Source organism: Apium graveolens, chromosome 4 (assembly GCF_009905375.1).
Source record: "Apium graveolens cultivar Ventura chromosome 4, ASM990537v1, whole genome shotgun sequence".
In the NCBI taxonomy this organism is placed as follows: domain Eukaryota; kingdom Viridiplantae; phylum Streptophyta; class Magnoliopsida; order Apiales; family Apiaceae; genus Apium; species Apium graveolens.
In genome coordinates this window covers 77143109-77149375 of record NC_133650.1, presented here as the reverse complement: position 1 = coordinate 77149375, position 6267 = coordinate 77143109, and the positions used below count along the sequence as shown (strand labels likewise).

General features: G+C 31.8%; 1 long non-coding RNA gene across 1 annotated transcript; it reads right to left on the bottom strand.

Moving 5' to 3' along the window:
* Positions 1–1780: 1780 nt before the first annotated feature.
* On the bottom strand, positions 1781–5047 carry LOC141718084 (uncharacterized). The gene is made up of 2 exons (XR_012573905.1): positions 4749–5047; positions 1781–2054 (listed from the first exon to the last, which is right to left on the bottom strand). It is a non-coding gene; the product is annotated as an uncharacterized LOC141718084 (long non-coding RNA).
* Positions 5048–6267: the final 1220 nt, after the last annotated feature.

Genomic DNA, 6267 nt, shown 5'->3' with positions numbered 1-6267 from the left:
ACAAAATCCTCAATGAAAGCTTTAATATTCTAGTGAAGGTGTTTTCTGCTATGAAGAAGGATTTTGGTTTCACAAAAATAGCCAAAACTGAAGTTCTCAACAACATCGACCAAATTAGACAAAGCTGCACTGCCTAGAGTTTTAACTATCCCACACACTGAGGATATAGTTTGAGACCTTGCTGGATGATGGAGTTTAGAGATGAAAAGGGAGTCAAAAGATTTTTCAGACTTAAAGACCAGCTGCAAATATCTAGCAATGAAACTCTCAGACAAATGAAGGATATGCTGGATCCCAATGATGGTAATGAAGCTAAATTCCTTAGACAACTCCAACATCAAATTGAGGAGAATGACAAGAAGATGGGGAAGAGGTCTAGAGTTTCAAGGAGAAAGAAATGATCAGCTCAGGATAAAGGAGCATCTGGAAATGACATGTAACCATACTCAACCTTCTTTATTCAAATTTTATTTAAAGCATTTTATAACTTATCTACTGCTTACTGTCTTAGTTTTTAATTAGGGTGTTTTGTTATCATCAAGTTAACCTGAATTTATGCCTATAATTCTATTAGATATAAATTGGGGGAGATTGTTAGGAATATGTTGTAGGCTTGATGATAACATAACAAAACACTCTAAGTTAGTAAGTTAAATGATTTTTTAACCATCAAAGTAATGGCGTAGCTTATGTTTAATTAAGTCTGTAGCACATTCCTATATACTACAATATCTTAGAGGTTTAGAAGTTTTTAGAAATTTCAAGTCATGTTGACTACTAGCAAGATATGCAGAATAGGTTTGCTAATTGTAAATAGATGATGCATTGTAATTCTACATAAGTGAAAAAGTATCAGCTGCTAAGGAAATACTATCAACAGAAAATCTGCAAAGCTCTCAACGAATGATTCAAGGCATCTTCAACGGATGATTCACAACAAACTCAACGGATAATGTTGAAGTCTCAAAGAACATCATATATGAATAGCATTTAAAAGCGACTTGACAGTCACATGGGTTGATTGTATACAGAAGGAATATGGCATCCTGTAATCAGGATTATGAAGATCAAGAAGCATTTCCATTTCCATGCAAAACAGGGACGTTCGAAGATGCTATATCTATCTGGATTGCATAGGACAAAGAAATGAAGAAACATGTGATTAGACCTAGGTAATAGACTTATGTTCTGTCTTATTACACATGTAACTTGGTGATATATAAATCAAGCATGGTAAAGAGTTAATTAATTAATTGAAACAGTCAAGACAAGCAAGAACTTGAGAGCATTTGTAAGTTGTATTTCTTAGAACTCTCAAGTTTTGTTTGTAAGAACTCTTGTAAGCAAATGTGTGCTTCTGCATCACAGAGATCTTCTACATTTATACATATCTCTGGTGGAAATATCAATCCACCAGAAAGTTTTTAAACACCCTTGTTTATTTACTTTATGTTTGAATACTTGAATACTTCTTATCCACAACTAGCTTATTCAAACACTGTTATATATATGTTCGTAAGAAGTTTTAAATTTCCAAAAAAAACCAGAATTCCATTCAACCCCTTCTGTAATTCTATTGTTAGATTATTCGGGATTAACAAGTATATTATAGATAGGATATATTGTAACCTTAAATATAGTATATATATTAATTTAGATTTTTTTAATTGACTAAAGATATATAGTTATTTGACTTCTGCTCGCAACTCAATATAATTGAGATGCCCCCAAATCCATATTTTGGTGGATTTAGGTCATCACGGTACCATGCTTCGCACACTTGTATTAACATTACAAAGCATAATATAATATAACGTTCACTATGGACGCCACTCCACAGATCTCAGGATCGAGTCTCCACACGTACATGTTTATTACATACATAATAGAAATCCTACTACAAGTCTGTAAGATAAGATACAAGTCGATAAAATCATAGTACATTACTACATATAAAAATATATAGATACATGGCTAAACGTTGTCACTGCGAACATGCTCCTTCCCTTTCCGTTGTCTTGACTGATAATACGGATCATCTGCTTCGTTCTTCACTGTTTGGGAATATAAGAATAGTAAGAGTGAGCAACTGAGTTCTCAACAAGTATAGATGGAAACAAAAATTCACAAGATAACAATAAAAGGATACCAAGAGCAATAGAAATGCAAATTCAACAGTGAATAATCAACATCATATCACAATTTAATAAAAAATCTCTTATCTAGCACTTTACCACTTGAGTTAAGATTAACTGGTCATTTTCCATCCCCGATACATCAGTGATGTGATCAACTATCACAGTGTACCGTCCTCCCGCGAATCTTACGCTCACCCGATCACGGCTCGCGTAAGAACGCCTAACACACACTTGCTAGAATAAAATAAGGGTTAATGTCTTAACCCTCGACTGCACTCGAGCCGAATAACATGTCCACATTTGGACTGTCACAATAAATACCGTGGGTCAAATCCCATATTGACCAGTATAGATGAACACATTCCGATTCAGTTCTCACTTCACATTTTAATCATATCGTATGGAATTTCAGAAAACAATAGGATATCATATATTCAGGATTGAATAATGATCCAGGCTCTATTTAATAATAATATGGTATTAATATGAATGATATATCAATATATTTAAATCATGGTGATTATCCTAAATAATGAGAAAAATCAAGTCAACCAAAATCTCGAATAGTTCTAATTTATAAAAGAAAGCTCGAAAGAGTTTCTGTGGGAATAGAATGATAGAATAAATAATCAGTTCATGAGTCTTGGAAGAGTTTAATGAATTGATAAAAGATTATTGCAAAATTTGAAAGAAATTAAGTAATTGATCCGAAGGATGAATCAATTTGAGACTTTGGAATAAATTAGACGAACATAGAAATTCATATTTGTACAATAAGAAATAATTAATTGCCCAGAACAATAGGAGTAGTCACGTGAGGAAATAGAATTTATTGTTTCATTATAAATAAAGAATCTAACAAGGAGTCTTAGATTGGAAAATGTTTCGAAGGAAAATAATCATGAATAAGGGCTCAAATATTAAATCTGTAATTATTCACAACCGATATGAAAAATATATTTAAACGTCAAAAATAGAAAAGGGAGTAGAGAAAACTTTTCTTAATCCAGGTGATTAGCGTATTAGCAATGAAAGTTCACCTTCTCGGATTATATAATTCCATCTCGGGAAATTTCTGAAGTAATAAGTCCATCAAAATATTTTAGTATAAATATTCCAAGAATATGCATTCTTATGATTCTGGTATAATACTTTAATATTTATCACTTACTTAAATTTTTATTCTCCCAAACGATATTTTTAAAAATTCATTTATCGCTATTTATGAAAATTCAATTAAATTTTATATATCAAAATAATATTCAATATTTGAAAATAACTCAACTTAATTATTTTAACGGTCTAGAGTCAATATTCTGTCTATCTCACTTATTTATTGATATTATTCTTATTATTTAAGTCCTACACATAACTATATATTTTTAATTAGTTTATTAATAAATTAAAATTTTGGCGGCTTACTATCTTAATTTAAAAAAAAAACTTATCCAATAAATAACCGTTGAAAGTTTAAAACTCGTTTTGTGAAGGTATATGGATTTTTTCCAAAATATCTTAATTAAACAAAATTCAAAAATACAACAATTATACAATTTAAATACATTTTATATTTTTCCTAAAATACAGTTTTATCCTCAAATACGTAATTCAATAAAACAAAATACCTCTTAAATACTTTTCATATACAACTTGAATACCACTTTAATATAACACAAAATAAATGAAAATACACTTAAAACATAAATATATTACACCCCAAAAATTAAAATACGACACAAATACATGCCATCTTCTTCTTCTACCCAATACAGCTCACCGGCAATCATGGTGCCCCCAGCGGCAACCACCGACCAGCGGTATTCTGACCCCCTTCAAACATGATTTTGATTCCCAATTTTAACTACCCATGACCCGATCTATTACTTCACCATGTTAGATTTCCCGAATTCAATCTCTATCCTATTTTTTGACCAAAAATCAGACAATCTCTCTATTTCGCTCTCTCTCTCTCTCTCTCGTTCTCTCTCTCTTTCTCTTTCATTCTCCCTGTCTCTCGCCGGTAAACCAAACACCGCCACCACCACTATCGGTGATGGCTCCTCCATCACCGAACACACACACACCCGTAATATACACAACCACGAGCGCATGCAAACACACTCACACGAGCACACAAACATACACACGCAGCAAATCTTCCGCCGCCCCCAATTTTCCTCCGACCCGTAGCACATCGCCGCAGCCATCACCGCCATGGCGGTTCTCCCCTGTTCTGGTCATCGCCGGTTATTCCGTCACCCCCCCTTTTTTCCTCACACCACCCACAATCTCACTCCCCCCAATCAATTTTCACAGAAACAAATCCACAACAAAATCCCCCGTTTGTCAATGAACCCTAGTTTTATTATTTGGGGAAAGCCCAACTTGACTCATACTAACTATGACCCCGCAGAAAATAATAATGTACAAATTCTATAAAAAATAATTAACTACACATATTCAATTTTTTCTAATTCATCAAGACATCCCAAATCAATTATTTATATCTGACTCCACATATAACAACTAAATCTCATAAATATAAATTAGAAAGAGTCATAATATTGAATGCTATTAACAATTAAGTACAAAAAGAAAGAGAGTTAATACCTTTTATAGAAAGGATGAATTACAGGATGTCTTAATCACTAGCTACTTGCTGATGCAACTTCAACCCAATTTGATCTTCTCCCCATACTTTAATCACTTCTCTAATCTTCCTTACCAAATTTCCAACCCAACTTGATCTTCCAAAGATTTAATTACCCTTATAATTGTCTTAATAACTCAAAATATATGATCAATTATACACATATAATCACAATTTAGTAGTGTGCTAATTTTAGGGATTTGGGAATGGAAAGGGGGATTGAGTTTCCCAAAGTATATATATAGTAGATTTTATTGTCAAAATAATATTTTATGAATAATCTCCACTCCTCTAGAATCATCTCACCATTTCTAATAATAATAAATATTATTATTTATAATAGTAACTTACTAGGAAGGCATTTACTTTTATATATAATAAATTTTTGTACTACATTTTTCCATTTATTTTGCCTAGTATATGAGATAATATTTGATAATTTAAATATTAGTTATTTGGTCCTTAATGCCAATAAAATAATAAAATAAAAATAAGCTTACTAGTTTACTTAATATCGATTAGCACTCGATTATATCAAATCCAATTAAAATATTGCATAGTATAAAATATTGATAATGGAATAACGACAAATTAATAAATTTTTCCGAAATAAAATTCACAATCATTTAAATAGGTTAGCCACAAGCTCACTATGGTTTACCAAAAATCCATAGTAGCGAATAAATGTAATCAATAGAAAATTTTAACAATTATTTTAAAAGAATAACTTCTGCTGCTCTAAATTATAAATATAAGCCCTTATAATTTACTCGATATTTACACCTACGTTCCTTATTTAATTATCAAGAAACCTTTTAAATTTAAATCTAACAATTAAAAATTCTAAATTAAAATGAAGCACTAATTTACTTACGTAAAGTTTCGTGGGCGTCACCATCCTCCCCCCTTAAAGAATTATGTCTTTGAAATCAGCATAGAGAAAAGTGAGGGGTAATTCTTTCGCATTTCTTTCTCGTGTTCCCAGGTTGCCTCTTCTATGGAATGATTCCTCCAGATTAATTTAACCAAATTGATTTCTTTATTCCTTAACTTCTGAACCTTTCTGTCTATAATCTAGAGAAATTGTTCTTCATATGATCAATCTAGCCGAATCTCTATTGGTTCATAGGCGAGTACGTGACGTTATCAGGATGGTAAGCCTTTAAAACTGATATCTGAAAAACATCATAGATGTATTAAAGATCTGGTGGTAATGCTAACTGATATGATATGGATCCAACTCTCTTTAAAGTCTCAAATAGACCAATATACATAAGACTTAGCTTTCCTTTCTTTTCAAAGCTCATAACTCCTTTCCAATGCGACACGTTTAGCAAAACTTTTTCTCCAATCTCAAATTCCTTATATTTCCTTCCCATATTTGCATATTTCTTTCTTCGATCTTGGGCGGCTATTAATCTCTTTTTGATGATCCCAATGGATTGTGTGGTTTGTTGAATCAATTCAGGTCTATACATC